The sequence below is a fragment of the Ceratotherium simum genome, chromosome 6 (genome assembly GCF_057802395.1).
Source record: "Ceratotherium simum simum isolate JZ-2026a chromosome 6, ASM5780239v1, whole genome shotgun sequence".
Taxonomy (NCBI): domain Eukaryota; kingdom Metazoa; phylum Chordata; class Mammalia; order Perissodactyla; family Rhinocerotidae; genus Ceratotherium; species Ceratotherium simum.
Window position 1 is genome coordinate 41,363,178 of NC_141905.1, and position 21,115 is coordinate 41,384,292.

General features: G+C 37.5%; 1 protein-coding gene across 1 annotated transcript in view; it reads right to left on the bottom strand.

Moving 5' to 3' along the window:
- Positions 1-20,428, bottom strand: part of BICC1 (BicC family RNA binding protein 1) — a 285,588-nt gene extending 265,160 nt beyond the window's left edge. The window contains exon 1 of the mRNA XM_087432182.1: positions 19,967-20,428. The gene's annotated coding sequence lies outside the window, so the exon portion shown is untranslated. The remainder of the gene's footprint in view (positions 1-19,966) is intronic.
- Between the last annotated feature and the right edge of the window lie 687 nt (positions 20,429-21,115).

Here is a 21,115-nt window from a genome sequence, read left to right on the forward strand (position 1 = left end):
TTTTGTCTTTGTCTTTAGAACAGAAAGAAACCATGTAGAGGCTTTAAATAAAGAATGATGTACTTAGATTTGTATTTTAAAAAGATGAGTGTGGCTATAGCATGGAGAACAGATCAAGAGACAAGGATAGAAGTAGTTAGACCAATTAATTAAGAGACTATCCAGGAAATTTAGATAATAGATGCTGGTAGCCTACCTAGAGTGGTGAAGATGAAGAGACATGAGAGGATTTGAGAAATACTTTGACAGTAAATATCACCAACTAGATTGGTAATGGATTGGATATGGGGTGATGGAGAGGAAAAGGTCAAGAATGACTCTAGGGTTCTGGCTAACATAATTGGAGAGAGATAGGTACCATTAACTGAAATAGGAAACGCTGGAAGAGGACTGACTACACTGGAGGAAAGAGGGATTTGAATTGGGCATATTGAGTTTGAGGTGCCATCGAGACCCCCAAGAAGATATGTCAAGCAAGTAATTGGAGATAATGGGTCTAGAGTTCAGACAAGAGATCTTGGTTGGAGATAAAAATGTGTTATTTATTTGTTTATAGGTGGTAATTCTAGTCATATGCATGGATAGGACTGTCTCGGGAAAGAGAAGAGAATTAGAAGAAAAAAGAGGGAAGAGCCTTTCACAAATTCTAACATTTAGTAATCAAATAGATGACAGTACAACGGAAAAGGAGACAGAAAGATAGTAAGAGAAGAAGAAAAAAACAAAACAAATAAAGTTTGTTGTGTAAGCCAAGGAAAAAGACTATTTCAAAAAGGGAAGTGTGATCATCTTTGTACAAGAAGGGAGGTCAAAATTTTTTGATGGAGGTCGCTGGGACCTCAGCAAGAAAGTCAGAATGGAGTGATGGAGGAGTGAATACAGCTAATGAAATGAGGAATAAAGACAACAATTTGGGAAAAGTTTGGCTGAGAAGGGGAGGAAAGAGCAATAACTGAAGAATAATGTGGGTAGAGGAAAGGCTGTTTGTTGTTTATTGGCTTGGTTGACTGGTAGGTTGGATGATTGATTCAATGGGTGAGGTCTGAGCCCTGGAAAAAACACAGGAAATGGTCCAATTGACAGAACTTGAATATATAAGAAAAAAAGAGGAGGGATGGATATTATAGGGTTTGAAAACATGAACAGACTAGATTCCTCCGAGACATCAGTAGAGGAGAAACAGCTCATCAGAAGAAGAGATGGGTGTAAATATAGGTTAGTTTGTAGGTCTCATTTTTAGAACACAAGGGAATCCCATCTGATGGCTTTTATATTTTTCCAAAAGAGTAAAAATCAAAGTTACCTGTTGAGAGTGTGGGGGAAGTGTGTGTGTGTGTGTGTGTGTGTGTGTGTATGTATTTAGAGGTTTTAAAATAGCCTTTTGCATCTGTAAAAGTATGATTTGGTACTGTTGAGAGTCCAGTTGATGTTGGTAGTCATAAATTTATAATGGGATCAGTCTGCTTGTCCTGACTTTCTCCGCTAGTGCTTCTTGGGTGCAGGCGCAGAGAAAACGTAGGAGTCCTGCCAAATGGATGAAACACCAGGAGATAGAAGGCAATGGAGTAGTGCCTGATGGAAAATAATTTCCAATTTCCAAAATAATTTCCAAGTTTATACCCAGTCAAACTATCAATCAAACATAAAGACAAATTCATTCTTAGCTATTAGAGGTCTCAAAAAAAAAGATTATTTTCCTTATATTCTGTCTTAACAAGTTAGTGAGGATCGTGCGCCACCAAAACAAGGGAGTAAATCCAAATGAAGAGAAAAACATGGAACATGGAAAACAAGAGCGCCAGCAAGTGATAGAGGCAAAGGGGCTCCTCAGGAACGTGGTGAAAGGAGAACAAAAATTGGAATAGGTCAGAAGTGTAAGAGTTGAGATTTCTTCTAGATTAAATAGATAGAATTCTTGAAGAGTATGAACATATTCAGAGGAGAGTAAGATAGCTGACGGAGACTTCAGGGTTAAATTTGTGATTGGTTCATAGAAAACTATGGTACAAAAAATAAACACAATAACTCCAAGTATAACAAAACATTAGGCAGAAAAGTCAAAGTAGTCAGAATATGCTACATGGCTGAGCTGTAACTAGTATTTACATAGTTGTAATTATGTAAACCATGAATACTGATCTAACCTAAATTATAAGTATAACTAGATTAGGAATTTGGAGGATTGGGAAGTGAGCATGTGTGTGGGGGCTTTCGGGAGGCAGTGGTAAAAAAGTGAAACCTCATCTGCTTTAGGGGAACATCAATACGTAGATAGTGACTAAAACTTTTTCAAAATCAAGAAGTAGCAATATACACATGTGATTTGGAGATATGGAGGTAAAAATAGAATCAAGCTACAAGTGTTGGAAGTGGTTGCCTGTAGGAAATGGGAAATGAAGGGAAGGCATATGGTACTTCTGGTTGCTATACAAGTCTTCTAGAACCATTTGATTCTTTAAACCATATGGATGCATAACTTTAATTTTAGGAAAGCTAATGAAGTAACACATGCTTCTAATACCATTATTGAAATGGTAAATAAATAAGAGGACCTTGAATTCACAACTTCTGAGTCCTGTGCTCTTTCTACAAAAGTTGAACCAGAGTTAGAATAATTGACAATATTTTTGTTTCATTAAGTATATTTGCTTTGTTTGTCTTCATCTTCCTATATCATTCAAGAAAAGAATAATTTTAAATTCACTCAAAAGTATAGGAACAGGTCAGATGCCGGGTAATCAGTTTTGTAGATTTTTTTTAATGGAGTAAGGCTCTCAAAAAGAAAAATCACTGAGAAAAATTTAAATAACTACGATCATGTTACATCTTCAAGTTCACGAAATATGAAAATCCATAAGATATTTAAAAAAAGAAAAACAGGAAGTGAGTGTTATCTTACATTTACCTTATAAATACATGTCTAACTTTGATTAGTGGTCATCTGATGAAAAACTTCTCTGAGAACATTTAAAAGTAAAATGGATTGGTGTTCTTTTCCAGGCACTCAATTAGTTTCCCTGAATTAGTTTTTTCTAAGGCCAAAACAGAACTATTGATCCTGAACTTATGTATTTTTGTAAGAGTTTCAGAAGTTTATATTAAAACTACTTTTCTATTTTAATTTAAAACTTGGCATTTCGATTATGTTTGAATAATCTCTATGTGTGGCCAGATATTATTCTATTAAACGGCATACAAAGCTCTTGGCCAGCCCCTGTTTAACAATTCCACCTCATTCTTTTTACATTTCACACTCCAACAACACTGAACAACTTGTAATTCCTGGTCCAGTCCTGCTTTCATATCTAGAGCTCCGTGCTTTGCAAACAGTATTCCTCCAGCCTTCTCCGATTTTGTTCCCCTGACCTTCACAAACACCCCACCACCAGGCTAATTTAGGTTCTCTTTATCTGTTGTTTCCAATGAATGCTATGCTTATTCCCATTAAAGCAATTATCTTTGCATTTATTATCATTATAAGCATCATCATTATTACATGTCTGTTGTCTGAGTTCCTGAAGGCAGAAAATGTATCTTTACCATTGTGTCTCCAGAACCCAGCAATTGCCTGGTATAAGTTGACAAGCTTTTAACTATGTGCCTAGCAACTCATGTTTAGAAACTATTTTGTGATGCAGTTTGGATTATGTAACCAGAGAGTAACTAAGTTGAGGAAGAGTGTAAAAAGAAAAGTTAAAACTCTAAGGCTAAAATTAAAAGCACCCGATAGGTAGGAACATTCTCTTCTCAATTTGCAGCTGAGGAAACAGAAGCCTGGAGAAATGAGACGAATTGATTAGAGTGCCACATTATATGAAAATAAACTCAGAATCATCAGTGTTGAATCTGAAAAATTATCTGGTCCAGTCCTTTTACTTTACGGTTCAAAAACTGAGAGCAAAATACTCAAAAAAATAAATAAAGTTGTGCAAATATATGCTTAAAATTTATGAAAAAGCTGATTTACATCAAAGCATCATCCACAGAAACAATTCGTTTCATTAAAAATTTTTCTTTCAGAGCCAGTCCCGATGGCCTAGTGGTTAAAGTTCGGCATGCTGCACTTTGGTGGCCTGGGTTTGGTTCCCGGGCTCGGAACCACACCACCTGTCTGTCAGTAGCCATGCTGTAGTGGCAGCTAACAGAGAAGTACAAGGACTTACAACTAGAATATACAACTATGTACTGGGGCTTTGGGGAGGGAAAAAGAGAGAGAGAGGAAGATTGGCAACAGATGTTAGCTCAGGGCGAAACTTTCCTAGCAAAAAAAAAAAAAAGACTCTTCTCTTGAAAAAGAAAAATTTTTTTTCATTTTAACTTTTTACTGAGACTTTTTGGCCAAAAATCTACATAGCCATGATATGGTGCAGTGTATTTTGGAGATCAGTTTGCTCTTAAGTGAACATTCTAAAATCATATAAATTTTTCCCTGCAGTGTCAAGTTAAAAGAGCAGCAAAGGGGTATACATTCTATTTTAATGCCTTTAGAGTCGGTTCTAGGAGAAGGCTTATTTGAAATAAACATAAATGAAGTAATAAAGGAAAATAATCATATCATGCATAATGCCAATGTTTCTTCTAATAATATGCCTAACATTTTTTGAGTATTTATAATTTGCTGGACACTGTTAATTATCTCCTTTGGTTCTCACCACAATCCTATGAGACTGGTACAACTATTATCTCCATTTTAAAGAAGAGAAAAGCTAAGGCCTTGAGAGGATAACATGCCGGGAGACCCACAGCAGGGTGTGGTTGTGATTCAAACACGGAGACATCTGACGCAGATGGTGTTCTTAACCATTACTGGGAGCTTTCTCTCCTCTCTGGGACTGATTACATGTAGGTAATGTTAGAGGTGGAAGGAGCCTAAGGCTTATTGAAGCTGGTAGTTTTCACATTTAAAAAATAGAAACTGTCTTTCAAATAAATTCTAATGCAGAAAGCCCTTATAGAAAACTAATAACAGAGTTGTTCTGGTTGAAGAAGGACAAGGGGTTCTCACTAGCTCAACCTTTTCCTTCCATAATCTCAGGGTTCCAAAGGCTCAGAAAGCTACTGATCTCTCTCTCTGTCTCTCTCTTCCTCTCTCTCTCTCTCCCTCTCCCTCTCTCTCTCTCTCTCTCACACACACACACACACACACACACACTTATACCTGCATACAAATGAAGCATCTAGAGCCAAAGTGACTTGCCCAAATTTCACAGCTCAGAGCATCACGTCATGTTCAGGTTTTTATTGCTTTCCCATCAGAAGAGGAGGGGTTTTGTGTTTTCCAGAAATCAAGGGAAAGGGATATTTAGTTGCCAGAGGGCATCCTTGGATTCTCTTACTATTTCAATAAAATAGGCTTCTGACAAAAATATTCTGAAAAGTAAAACTTTTCACTGGAGTTTCAACACTCCAATGCTGAAAAATAATAGAGAAAACGTGGGTCACGTTTCCTAGCAAAAAAAAAAAAAGACTCTTCTCTTGAAAAAGAAAAGAGAATAGAATGGATCAAAATGCAAGAAGAAAGTTAAGCAACAGGCAGAAGAATAGAAGAAGAAAATGAATTTTCCCAGTCACTTGCCTGAATTTTAACACCGCTCAACACTCGACTTTGACAAAATGGAAAAAAAAAAAAGCCAGCAGTGCTATGTTGAAACTACCACCCATGGAGATATTTAAGCCCCAGCCTTGAGCTCCTGCAGTTGTCCAAGTTTCAAGGCACATGTTAATTGTGCTTTTGATCTATAGTACCAATATTTTACCTGTCATCCAGGATACCTGGACTAACACTCACATGTAAGTTTATTCTCATGACCCCCTGGGACTGAGGAAGATGGAATGTTTACAAAAGACAGCAGAGTAAGCATGTGCAAAGTTGTACCCTCCTGCACTTTTTTTTGATGGGCTGATAGTCTGTGGGCAATGTGACTTTTAGATATAGCCAGAAAATAAGCCTACAAAGCCATAAAAGCGTCCAACCCTCAGAGATGTGAGAATTGGCTCTACTTCTAACATTACACACTCAGTTACAAGGTAAATTCCACCAATGCACTTACGTGCTAAACCTCATGTCAAATGAGAAAAAAAAAGATTCCAGAAATGAGGGCCAATGGAGCATTGAAAGTGAGCCTTCCTGGGCAGCTTGTGAGGCAAGAATGGTTCATAGCAGGAAGACAGTGGGTCATCAAAGGAAGGATCAGGGGCCCCAAATCTGCAGAAATGCCGGTGGGCAAATACTTGGCACAGACTCCACCACACCCTCAACCTCCTCTCATGGCTGACATTGATCACAGCCTCCTTCCGCTTCAGCTCAGGAAATGCTTCTCAATGAGCAGTCCAAAGAGCCAAGACAAATCATTTGGAATTGGCTCTCAATATGAAACTTCATTGCCGTGTTGGATCCAGTACTGTGGTTAAGGGATTGGAAGATGGATAGTCCTTCAGTTGGACACAGGCTGTTGACCCCTCTTTCAGGAGAGGTGAGCCTAACAGCAAAAGAAATTACTCATTAACTGTCAGCTGTTTCCTTTAGGATCCCTGTGTGTTTGTACAGCAAAAATGAATGGGAATCAAATTGAATCTACTCCAGGTTCAGACTGTGGTAGTGAGTTATCATCACGTAGAACTATCAGTATGTGTCTGCTCACAGTCCTAAAATGGACATTAGGAGACCTGGGTTTTAATCCCCATTCTTTCACTAATTCTGTCACTTTAGGCAAGTCTCTTATCACTGAGCCTAATTTCCCCATCTGTAATAATTGGGAACAGGTTGATTTGGACTATATGAATTTTCAAGTTCTTTCTAACTCTAGATTTCCATGACTTAAGTGTTCACTTATTACTCAGTTCAGCAACAGGCAGTTTCTAGTTCAAAAAGATTCCTTCAAAGAAGAATGAATAGCATCAAAGAAGAACCAAAAGACTGTCAAATTGAATGTGGTAGAAATAGTAACTCATTAAGGAATGGGCTAATCAAAGTCAGTGTCACACGGAGGTAAAGAATACAGACCCTGGAATCAGATCCCCTAGGTTCTGGGCCAACTGGGACACATTACTTTTATGACCTGTGTATTAGTTATCTCTTGCTGTGTAACAAATTACCCCAAAATTAACAGTTTAAAACAACAAACATTATCTGTGGATTTCTGTGGGTCAGGAATCCACGTACAACTTAGCTGGGTGCCTCTGGCTCAAAATCTCTCAAAAGACTACAATCGAGGTGTCACCTGGAGTTGTGATCTCATTCAAAGGCTCAACTGAGGGATGATCTACTTCCAAGTCATTCATGTGGCTGTTAGTAGGATCCAGTTCCTCACAGGCTATTGGGCTGAGGGCCTCAGTTCCTTGCTGGCTGTTGGCTGGAAGCCTCCCTCAGTTCCTTCCACATGGGCCTCTCCTAGAGCAACACACAACATGGCAGCTGGCTTCCATCAGAGTGAGCAAGCAAGAAAGGAAGAGCGAGTGCTCAAGCCACAGTATTTTTGTGGGCTAATCTCAGAAGTGACATACCATCACATTTTCCATACTCTGTTCATTAGAAGCAAGTTACTTGGTCCAGCCCACACCTGACGGGAAGAGATTACACAAGGGCATGAATACCAGGAGGCAGGGATCATTAGCACCATCTTAGAAGCTGCCTACCCCAACCTGGGACCAAATATTTTACCTCTCCAAACCTCAGTCACCCTTTATTTAAAATAGGCATAAAGTAGCTACATTTAGAGGTTGTTGTAAAGATTAATGAACATGTTATAAAGCATTTAATTCATCCAGTATCTGGAATGTAGTAAGTACTTAATAAATGACGGATAATTATTTTTAACAATTGTTTTGTGCATAACTAGAAAAACTGAGAAACTTATGTGAAGGGAGACGACATATTCATACACCTGAGAAGATGAATAAAGGAAGATTGAAGTGGGGTTAGCAGTGTATTTTCTAAAACTTCCTGAATCTTCCCCCACCTCCTCGCAAAAAAACCCAGACAGAACAACTAGTCTGCAAAACCAAAAACCCGCCAAGAATATACACAAGAAAACTAGATGGCTATGTATCCTCACAAACCTCAAAATAAACTTAGTGAGGAAAGCATAAGGAGAACCCCAAAACTGCCATCTAGTACTCATTGGAAAGCACAGAAAGCTAATCTGAAACTAGGTAGGAGGCCTGCAGGATCCAGTTTGTAGGTGAGCGCAATGGGATGGCAATAAGTTCTGTCTGTTGGTGCTGAAGCAGTGTGGACCCTGTGAACTCTCAAAACTAAGAAACCAAAGCTCTCTTCCAAGTCAAACACCTGTATTGAGGAGAAACTTCTGGAAATAGGATCAAATTAAGTAGGACAAAGAAATAAGGGCAAAGGAAAGAGAAGGTCAAGATACAAGTGGAAGAAGGGAACAGAGAAGGCAAATATTAGAAGTATGGGGCCATATATTTTTATCTAAATGAGCAACAGGAATTGATTGAGGTTGAATTATGAGGAAAAAAAGGAATAATGTAGGAGATATCCCTAGAGATAATGAAAACATGCCAGAAAGACATGCCCTCCAAAGAGCTGAGAACTGTAACTTGAAATTTCAAAACAGGTGCAAAGAAATGTTTTACATAATAGAAGTATAAAAGAAGAAATAAATCATAATTGAAAGAACTCTAAAATGAATGGAGATTTGAAAGAGAGGATAAAGAACTCAGGAAAGAATTAAAAATAAACAAGTTTACTGCAATAAATAAAAAATTAAAAAAAATTAAAAAATAAACAAGTTTAAATTAAGAAATTAACACTACATTAGAAGAAACTAAACAGCAAACAAACACAATGGATAATACCTGAAGAGAAATAGAAAATGGAAGGAGAAAAATATTTTAAGTCAAAAAGAAATAAAGAAAAATATATTTTTAAAGAGATTGGAGAGAAAGTGATAGAGGTAGAACATGGAGGGGGGACTTCTGCATAAATGGAGTCTCTGAAGAAGAAATGAGAGCAACTGGGTAGAACAAACACTAAAAACTGTAATTTAAGAAAACTTTCATGAAATAAAAGATGACATAAATCTATATATTTAAAGGAAATTCCTTGAACCTAGGAAAATCAACCTAGAATAGCCAACCCTAAGACATATTCTAGTAAAAGATATTAGATTTTAAATAAAAATAAAAAATTTCTTTGAGCTACCAGGCAAAAAGACCAAGTCATTTATAAGGAAAAATAATAAGATTGTCATTAGACTTTTCAACAGCAACACTTTATGCCACAAGACAAAAGAATAGTATATTTAAAGTATTCAAGAAGAGAAAAATTAAGATAGTCAAGAAAAATAATAGGAAAACTCCCATATCAAGGATTTTATATCCAGCTAAACTTGTTTACTAGTATAAAAAACTACAGATAAAACTGTTATGAATATACTTAGGAAATATTGCTCCCATAAACCTTTCTTACAGAATCTTCTAAAGAATCGACTTTAAGCGCTCAACACACGAAATGGTTTGGGAGATATCCAACATAAGGACTGACTTTAGATATATATTACTTGTAGAACTAAGACTAAATGATGGTTATAAAGGGGAGAGTGTAGTATGTAATATCTCCATATAGTGACAGTGTAGATACAGTATAGCTGTAAGAAAGGAGGAAGAATCAGGAGAGTATATGAAAGACAGAAAAATTCAGGAAAAAAAAAAGAGAGAGAAAAGAAAGGGAACAAGATAACTAACAACACCATACACAATCATCACCCTCATGCCTACAGGCATTAATTTAGGGTAGTTGTATATCCTAGTTGTTAAGTCCTTCTAGTTCTTCTATGTGAGCGGCTGTGACAGCATGGTAACTGACAGACAGGTGGTATGGTTCTGCGACGAGGAAACGAACCCAGGCCGCAGAAGCGGTGAGAATGCAAAACTTTAACCACTAGGCCTCAGGGCTGGCTCAAAGTCCTCTTTCTTGAGCAGAAATCAGAGATGAGAATGTCTACAAGAATTGTTCCAAGGCTTTTGCCTTTCAATAGCTCTGTATTCTGCACTATGAAGAAGAAATTTTAGATGTGAAAAATTCCAGAATGAAGACATCTCTATGGTCCCTTTCTTAAAAGTGTAGTCCAAGGCCATCTATATTGGAATTACTTAGAGTGCTTATTAAAAATGCAAATTTATGGGACTCTTCCCAAACCAGTTGAATCTGAATCTCACAGTAGAAGATGGAGGGGGAGTGCTTGAGAATCTACAGATCTTCGATGGGGTTACATCCAGATAAATCCATTGTAAGTTGAAAATATCCTAAGTAGAAAATGCATTTAATACACCTCACCTACAGAACATCATAGCTAGCCTACCTTAAACATGCTCAGAACACTTACATTAGCCTACAGTCAGGCAAAATCATCTAACACAAAGCCTATTTTATATTAAAGTGTTGAATAGCTCATGTAATTTATTGAATACTGTACTGAAAGTGAAAACCAGAATGGTTGTATGAGTACAGAATGGTTGTAAGTGTATCTGTTGTTTACCCTTATGACCCCATGGCTGACTGGGAGCTGTGGCTGCCACTGCCCAGCATCACGAGAGAGTATTGTACCGCAAATCCTAGTTCAGGAAAAGATCAAAATTCAAAGTACAGTTTCTACTGAATGTGCATCGCTTTTGCACCATCATAAAGTGAAAAAATCATTAAGCCGAACCATCTTAAGTTGGGGACTGTTTGTACATATTAACATGTTTTCCAGAAGGCCCAGAAGTCATTTGAAAATCACTATTCTAAACTCCCACTCCAACAAAACATAATCTCTACATCCAAGTGTAATCCCTTTCTCTAAAGCCAGGTCTTGCTGGCTGGAGCTCAAATTACAATGGCATATAGTCAGTGCCTGCAATATGTCTTTCACTGAAGTAATAAAGTATCCAATTACATATTCCTTTTTCTAATAAAAAGAGAAATTAAACCCTGTGATGATATTTTTCCTCTTGAAAATCAACAGGAAAAATCCCAGACCCATCTTTCAATCCATGCTCAAACACATTGTTCAAAAATCTAAACCACCCAAACCCCACATATTTGTAACTGAATTCCTCCCTCAAATATTTTTCAGTCACTGCCATATTTTAACTCCAAGCTAAATTCTACCATTAGTTATACAGCTTAATATTCCCTGATTATAGCACGTACTTGGTGAAAACAGAGTCTGTATTTAATTCCTATATTAAAATTGATTTGCGTAGTAGAATTTGCATTTAATAAGGTCAAAAGCTAAAATAACATTCAAAGGGAGCAATGTGATTAGCTAAACTGAAGAGGAAATAGTGTATTATAAAATCTCAGGGTCAGATATACAAAAGCTTAGCCGATCTTTGGCTGATTTTCCAATACCAACAAGTTGAATACAATAATTGCTCAAACCAACAATAAAAAAACTTGCTCTTCTTGGCAAAGATCTTTATATTCCTGAATTCTTTCTTCTTTCTTTTGGTCCTAATACTACTGTGGTTTTGTTCTTACTCTTCCACTGGTACAATATCTCTGACATTTCCACATACGATATCTGATCCACAAAAAAAGGAGGTGGATAGAAGAAGAATCAGTGGAGACTATTTACCTATGTTTACTGTCTACTTGATAGATATATTCTCATTTTTTAATATTCAAAAGTCATTTCCTTAGTGGAGACTTTCCTAACCATGCCCATCGCAAAGGCAGAATTGCCCACTCCTCTAATGTCCATGGCACGGTCTACCTGATTCTATCATGGTATCTCGGACAATTCGGTCACTGTGTACATACCCATCTTCATCTATTAGACCAGAAGTCCCTAAGAGCAGGCTCTCTTTATATTCGCAGCACTTAACAAATTTGACACATTAGAGGCACTAAAGAAAGTGAATGAATTAATGCTCTACTTTCAAACAAAACTAAATAAAAGGTGGAAAAGACAAAACAATCAGAAGTTCTGCTCAAGCACAAAATAACCGATCTGATTTCTTTCTTGTTTTTTTCCTCAAGTGACTGGCTGTTTTGACACATAGACATGATTTTTACATGATTATTTTCACGGACTTTAAAAAGAGAGTCACTTCAAGGAAGGAATTAAATAACAGAAGTAGAAAAAGAGAAATAGCCCTCGGTATATGGTAGCTATTCACACGTTACAGCCATGTACTACCAGCTTGATGCTGGTTCTAAATATGTCTGGTAGAATGCAGAGTTGGGTTAAATGTTCAAATTCTCAAGTCAAATAATGCAACCTTTCCCCCCAAATTACTTAAAAATATGAAATTGATATATGAATTTCTTTAATTTTAGGTTTTTTTATCAAAAGTGTTTTTAAATAATTTTAGAAACTACTGCTACTGATTTATTGACAAATCAATTGGATTTACTCACTAAGCATAGATTAATGGAGAACTCAGTTACCATGAACTTATGCTTGCTTAGTTAGACAACTTTCTTTTTCATAGGCTTCTTTGCTTGTGGTTATGAATTAATAACTCATAACCAGAGAAACAGGAATGTCCAGATCTGCTTTAGCACCCTGTGACTACAAAATGGGAATCACATTTACCTCCCAGCATTCCCTGTGCTGGATTAAGCCATTGTCTCTCAGCTACAAACCCACCCTTTGAATTCTACTCCACGATGCTGGGACTGGGGTTCCGCAAATGCCCTTGTTCTTTTGCACTTTCTATTAGATTCTGCAAATGGAAGCGATAGAGGGAGACGAAGTCTAGAGGAGGAAGAAGCGATTTGCTCCTTCCCTTGTGCCCCCTGTTCCTGTCATCGCTGCTCCAGCAATGTCCTTTCACCCCAACAGCTAAGTTTAGTTCCAGTTTGGGCTTCTTCCATCACTTCTGAAACCAGCGTCATACTCAAAGGTACCAACAGCAGGTAGGGGCACCTCATCTGTGGAGGTCTTATCCCCAGCTTCTCGGGGACCCCCCAAGCTTGCAGGTTTTGCTAATCTAACTCTTCTCTTTGTTCCCCCAGCCAGGGGGGTCACAGTTGCTCCCTGCAAGTATTCATCTGCATTACCATAGTGTTCCCTTTGGCCTAAGTTCAATACTGTTTAATCAATTTCTTCTATTATATTCTCTCTGTTAAAAATAACTAGTGTGGGGTCCGGCTCAGTGGCGTACTGGTTAAGTTCACAGGCTCTGCTTTGGTGGCCCGGGGTTCACAGGTTCAGATCCCAGGTGGGGACCTACGCACTGCTTACCAAGCCATGCTATGGCAGGCGTCCCACATATAAAGTAGAGGAAAATGGGGACGGATGTTAGCCCAGGGCCAATCTTCCTCAGCAAAAAGAGGAGGATTGGCAACAGATGTTAGCTCAGAGCTGATCTTCTTCACCAAAAAAATAAATAGTGTGTTTTTTGTTCTCTTGACTGGGCTCTGATGCCTTCTTTGATTGTGGTTGTGAATGTACAGTTCATACATAAGAAAACAAGGCCATGTGGCCCCCCTTCAGCAGACTGTGACTGCAAATGGGGGTCACATTTGTATTTAACTAAGTACTTCCTCACCTGCTAAAGCAAGAGTTTAGTCCCACCTCAAAGCCTTCCTCAAAAAGGACATTATATATAGTTATACATCAATCTATTAGCACAGTCCATTATGAGACACCCACGGTGTAATGTTCCAGCTCCCACTTATCTAGGTCCACTTCTCATAAAACTGCTTTGAAGACGTTTCAATGTTACTGTCTATGCCAAGTGTACTGTAACTGGACGCCTCCAAAACTGTCAATTCTCCCAGACTTGCTGGGTCTTACACATAAATAGGAAATGCCAAAACTTCCAAAGAGTGACATGGAACCATGTCTATACTGTATACTGTTAGGTTAAATAAGCAGCTTTCAGAACAATATTTATGGTGTTATATTATAAATACATGCTATTTTTTAAAATCTTTATTGTAAATGGTGGAGGAATGAGAGGTTGGATATATGTGTATTAAAGTTAAGAATAGTGATTATCTCTGGGTGAATAAGATTATAGATTAAAAAAATTTTTTTGCTTATTTGTATTTTCTATCTTCTAAGAAAGTATAAATTACCTTAAATTTAGAATTTTAAACATATATATATTGAATCCCAGATGATCAGACAGATATTTTTCAAAATCATAATTATTGTGCATCTTTCCTACCAAAGAGAATTAAATTGAACTAAATTTTTCTCCTGAGAAGTAAAAAAAATACTCTCAGGATATCAATGTCACAATTCACAAAGAATGAGACAACCAGCTCCCTACCCTATTTTAGAACGTATACAAAGGGTAGCTTTAAGATGTTTGGTATTTAAAGTTCTGAAAGTAGTATCTCAAAGTGTAGTCAATTTATTCTGTTAGATATGTGACTACACTGCTCCATGGAACTAAAATATGTGATGCTCACCCTTATATCTCAGTTTTTTTTAATAAAGAGTTTGGATCTATCCATAAAGATTATAAAACTGAAAGTCAAAGAAACTGCTTTTTTAAAATCAGCTAAATTCATTTGTCTGGGAAGCTGTTTACCCAATACATGACTTCTGGTCTGGTTCACCCATTTTTCTGTTTTTGGCATCAATGGAACCCTTTATTGTGTACCACATAATTACAACCATTTCTAGCCAGCCAACACGTATTATTTATGCCAAGGGAAAATAGGTACCTTGGGTTTTGTGTCATAAATGTAACAAGGTTTTTTGTTACATTTAAGAGATTTTTACCCAAAGCATTCATCTTTTATTTTCTTAGGATTGATACTCTTGCTAATCACTAATTTTAGGGTTATAAAATTTGAGGCATTATCTACCTTTGAAATTTATTTTCTATATTCCTGTTGATGGTGAAATAAACATATCTGTAAGTATGTCCCTACTTTAAGACAACCTATCACTTGGAAATTAAAATTTGCGAGAAGTAAATTGGAGGGAAGGGACTGATTATTCTAATTCAAAAGAGATGCCTGCATATCATGAACTTCTTGACAGAGAAGAGGGAGAGGGTGTTGGTAGCTTGCAAATTAGGATAAGGGAAGAACTACTTAAACCTTAAGTGTTAAGTATCTGTAGAAAAGTAACAAGGTATCTGAAATTATAAGTCTATGAAAAGGCAATATGATAAATATTCCATTCATAAAAAATTAGTGTATAGCACAATTTTTAGGAACATATATAATATGGAAATCAACATTCATCTATAGTGGAAATTTGTCCTTCATTTAATAACACATCAAACAAATTGAGTGTCTGCCTTGCTTCAAGGCACTTTGCAAAATAGTCACTGATGATAAGCATGGGGCTATGGCCTAGCCAGCCTTAAAATGAAAAATCAAGAATCTACTAGCATCATACAAAAGAAATATATTAAGCCATTTAAAATTATTGGTGGCATCAGTGATACCCATGTTTTATGGTTCTTAGGCAAAGCTAACACTGAGGGTGGGGGGCTTCGATGGGCCCCGGAGGGTCTGCTGGGAGCCAACAGAATCTACTGTCTCTACATGAGTCATCTTTTCTTTTTGCAGAGACATATCAAATGTCAGGAGAGCATCTCCAAATGTGGGGTCTAGTGAGTAGCATGGAATTTCTACTATGCATCTTGAATGCTCATACTCAGAAATTGTCCTATTGCCAAATGGCCTGATCTATCAGCAATTTGGCAGGGAGAATTTGCACCAACTGCAAAGAGAAACTTGGAATCACTGATATTAAAAAAAAAAATTGTCATTGAGTTTGAAAATAATGAGTTAAAAACCAAGTGATCTCTAAAATGGCAATGTTTATTTCTTAATTAAATGGTATTTGCATCTATCTTAATGTGGTTTTAATATAATTAACAGAAGACATTTATTGATAGTTTATAATGTGCCACTCACTGTTCTAAATGCTTTATATTTCCACTTGATTTATTGCTTACAATAATCTTTTGAAATTCTTTTATCATGACCCGCTTATAAATGAGCAACCTGAAACACAGAAGGGGAAGCAATTTAAGCAACCACACGCAGCTAACAAGCATTGAAGCTGACCCACTAAACAAGCAGCCTTAATAATTAGTTTGAATGCTCTGTTTTTCCAACCCATGGATGCTTTAAAGGTCAACTACTTTTTTAAAAACTTGATTCAAGTTTTTTTTTTCCTGGAATTTTAACTGCCAGTTTTCCAATTTCTATATATAGCCCTTATCTCACGTGTACCTCTCACATAGTTTGAAAAGTTTACTCTTCTAAGCAAGTACAAAAGTAGCTATTTTCAGGACTGATTTGAGAAGAATTTTTTTCCATAAGCTACTTTTTGAGCAGATCAAGAGACTCTCAAAATAGAATAAAAATAGTAAAGTTCAAACCCATTTTGGTAATAGAAGCTAGAAGTATGCATAATAGAGGATGGTTTAGCTTTTCCTCTACGTACACCTCAAAAACATCTGAAAAGATTTAACCTTCTCAAAAAAATACTCACCTTTGGGCTGAAACCAAGTAGAAAGAACTTCAGCTCCAAAGGAAGCATTCTTTTTAAGAAATTCTGAGTGAATTAGACGAGGCAATTGCCTGGAATTTGGTTGCATTCAAAGCTACATTTTGTGCCCACACGTGCTCTAGTGTTGACTTCCTGCTCAGTCAGCACTGATAGTTATTATTCTATAAAATAAATGTTTGCTTCTCAGGGCTATAAATCCTGAGACCACCTCAGAATCTTTAATGGACTTCATCTCTTACAGCAAAAAGGTATAGTCTCTTTTTCCTTTTGGTGCAGGATTTAAGGGGTGGTGGAAGAAAGATATTGGAATATTTCCCCATCTTCCAACCCAGCCCCATGTCTAATGGCAGCTTTATTATATCCTCCATGGAAAGCAATTGATACTCTGTCGATAAATATATGCCATAGTTCCTCGTTTTAAAATCTCACCAGTTTAATAATAGTTTTTGTCTGTGGGGGAGGAAGAAAAAGAAATACCACAACATAAATCATTAAATGAACACATTGATTGTGAAGCATGACTAGATATCAGATACGTTAAACTATGAAAAAATATGTCTTAGAATGGAAGAGATTTGAGTAATTTGTTGAATTGAATTAAATTGAAATAAAAGCCCTCCAAAGAAGAATTACAACTGGAAGATTTGAAGCCCCATTTTTTTCTCTTAAGTTATATAAAAGATGGCAGCCATTGCTGCCACAGCTATTTCTAAGAGAATCTACTCTCACCCCCAGCCCCTACTGCATCCCTAATCACAATAGATTGGACGATGAATGGACATTTGACACAATCTGGGCCAATCAGATCTTTCCATCCTGGAAATTTGAAATTGGGACACTGAAAGACTGGCTTAATTAGCTGGGGAAGCCAAGTTTCAAAGATATTAAAATCTGGATCAGTGTCTCATGGCCAAACTCACCACATATGAGTCAAAGTTATGGGGGAGCAGGGATAGCCAGTGTGCAGACAGAAGCACAAGAATGCAGACCATGCTGCCTTTGCAAGTTAGTGGAATAGCCTCAGTTCCCAGGTTTTCACTTTCATTGCCTGTTCGACTCAGCTGTTTTTAATTTGTTGCCCTTTGCTAGTTTTAGCCCTAAACTCAACTCTTTTTTCTAAAATAACTTGACTGGACTTTTTTTTTTTAACAAAACAGTGCCATTTTCCATTCTTAAGCTATTATTTGTTGCCTTCCTGGCAGCCACAATGTAATGGTCATGCACACAGGTAATATCTGCTACAATATCACATAGCAAGATCCAAATGATCAAGCAAAGTTCAACAACTTGTCCAAGGTTTTATCATCTAAGCCAGAGCTGGGTCCTAGCCAGGTTTTCTTTACCAGCTAATGAAGTGAAATCTGCTCCAAATCTGGTCCTTTTCTGCATGCTTCTGACCAAAAGCTGCATTCACTTGGAAGTAAATATTGGCTGTTCCCAAATTATCTTCCCAAAGTTTGTCAGTACACATTTTCTTACAGAAATAATATTTTTAATGTTGGCTGAATTTCAAGATTAGGCCTGTTTTACCTATCATGAATCTGAAACCCACTTTGTTTATTAAGAAAATAGTGCAATACAATACTGTAGTAATGATAGTTATTAAACAAAACAGTAAATTGAATAAGAACTCTTTTTATGTATTTTGAATGTTTGGTTTGAGGAAGAACAGATTTTATTGGAGGTTTTGTGCTGACTCCTAAGAGCAGGTCTGGGTATTTTCAAATACTTTTCAGAGTTTCAGGAAACCAGCTCTTCTCCATTATGCCTAATTACACCCCAAAAGTTAACACCACCAGAAAAAAAAAAAAAAAACCTGAACCAATATACCCTAAACTGTTATCAGTGGTTGCTGCTTGTGGGGGAGGTTACATGAGACTTTCTCTTTCTCCTTCAGACATTTTTATATTGTTCAAACTCTTTAAGCCACCATGTATTACTTTTATAAACTAAATAAAAATACAGAAACCTTGGGGCCAGCCTGATGGCATAGTGGTTAAGTTTACACGCTCCGCTTTGGTGGCCCGGGGTTCGCGGGTTCAGATCTCAAGCACGGACCTGCGCACTGCTCATCAAGCCATGCTGTGGTGGCTAAACCCACACACAAAATGGAAGACTGGCACGGATGTTAGGTCAGCATCAATCTTCCTCACCAAAAGAACAAAAAATACAAAAATACAAAAACCTTTGTAGCTTCCTTTTCTTGGATACTGTTGTCTCACCACAGTCTCATGTACGTACTATTTATGATCAGAGTCATTTTGAGATTCACAAATAGAAGAAAGATGCACTTTATTATGCAGAGGTGGAAAGAGAGAGAGAGCTAAAAAGGATTTGAGATAGGTGAGAGAGTCATCTGAGGTGGAAATATCTGAGTCGTAGTTTGGCTGGGGTGTCATCATCAGGAGAAAGGAAGGAGGTGGTAGAAAAAAAAAAGAAAGTTTCTCTGCCTCCACAGGCCTAGAATGCTTTTCTGGAACAGAGGAGTTAGATGAGTGTGGCCTCCAGGAAAACAAGAGGTAGAATCAGTGTACACAAGGCTGGGATTGACGCAAAGTGAGCATTTAGAACCAGGGGAAATGCCAATGTAGACAATAGAATCAGCCTTAAATAAAGATGAAAGTAGGAGAGAAAGTGGATGTGAAGACACTCTTCCCTACCTCCACACCAATTTACCCCATGAAATGACTTCTTTCAGTATAAGAAGGGTCATTACGCTCTGCAAAAATAAATTGAAGAATGCAAAATCCCGTGGGAGAGTAACAACTTAAAATCATACAAATACCAGTAATTAATATTAAAAGCTATAAATTTATAGAGAATAAATTTGCCATAAGGGTGAAAGAATTGTAATACAGTGCTTGATGAAAGGAAGAGGGGCTACCACAAGAAAATAATAAAAGTAGCTAGCTTTTCTTGACTATTTGTTATGTGTCTGACATGGAGAAATGAAAAGATTTTGTGCGCATTATTCCATTTAATCTTGTCAATATCCCTGTGTCTGATGAGCAAACTGTGGTTCAAGACTCCCAAGGCCATGTGGCTAAAATGGCAGCACCAAGACTCAAAGAAGAGAGTCATGGGAAAAGAGATCCTGAGGGCACTATGCAGCTATGTCCCAATTTGACCTGAGGATGGTGAGGATATCATTTAATTTGGGGAACAGAAAATTGTGGCAAAGGGAGGTTACAATATCAATTGTAGTAAGGGGGCCAAAAATGAGGTGGGACAATTTTAAGACCTTCAGGAGGGAAAAGTGTGACCATTCTGCCCTGTCCAGGCCCATCTGAACCCAAGGCTGCACTTCAGTACCAAGTGTAACTCTTACTCATTCCCACAAGTGTAGGGAGAGAACACAGAACAAGAAGTGTCTCTTCTGTGGCCGAGAAGGCAAGAGACACCCTCCTCATTTAAAGGGATAACTAAATTCACTATCTCATCATGCCTTGCAGCCATTTCAAGTGAAAGAAAGAAAGAGAGAAAAAGATGTCCAGTCAGCAACACTGAACCACATTAATACTTACCGACTGCCCCAGGCCGTGATCAGTGTCTCCACCCTCCCTCCTGTTCCGTGGCTTGGAGTTATCAAGGGGCACTTTTTCACAGGGCACAGCCGTCATCACTCTTGGACCTTCCAGCTCCAAACACATCCTATTGCTTCAGGCTCCCAATCCACTGTAACTTGTAAGCCATTTTGGGGAAATGATGAACATGTAGATATGCTCTGAATGCTCACTCAGACCCACTGCTCCCCAAACACATGTGATGGAGATAAAGCCGCCTAACACCTCAGTTCCATTTCCTCATCAGTAGAATGAAGACATTGGGTTCAGTGATCTCTCAGGTCCTTTCTAAAAAGAAAAAATGAATAAATGAAAAGTAAGAGAATAGTAACTATTAAGGAAAATGGAATAAGTAGTCAATATACGTTCTTTCAGACATTTCCTGTGATGACAAAGAATTCTTTCTCTCTCTCTCACACACACACACACACCAAGTTGATGACGCCATAGACTTTGATATGCACCATTTCTTTGTGAACCACTAAGAAAGAAAAAAATTCTGCCAACTAAACCACGACACATCATTGATTGTAAGATGCATCCTAGTTTCAGAGATGTTAAACTGCAAAATAATATGGGTCCTAGAATCAATGAAATGCAGTGTGTGTGTGTGTCTGTGTGTTTGAGGGGTTGGGAGACTCACTTCTTACAGTAGGCATTGACACATCATTGGCATTTGCTACAACATACCTGTAGGACTCTATCACATATTGCAAAGTTCATACTCATTTCTCCATACTATACATCCTACTTTCTACCTATTGATGGCTCTTCACACTGTCACTCCAGGCTCCCCAAAGCCTCAAACTCCCACCTCGTGCCCAAACATCTCTAAAACTTCCTAGAAGTATCTCTTACTCCTAACCATGATAATTTTGACTTTTCTAGCTCTTCTGTCCCTTTGAAAATAATTGTCTTGTATCTCGTTGTCTTAGGTCTTGCTAAATGATTGGAATAAAATTTATTAAGCAATTATAGCTAGAGTTTTCATGGTGGGCAATAAAATTTTCAGATGTCAGATTTTCCTCTTAATGTAGGCTTTCTTACAAAAACCAACGTGCATTTATTGAGGAATAAAGAGGGTGGTATACAGAAAGGAAGAGTTTTTGT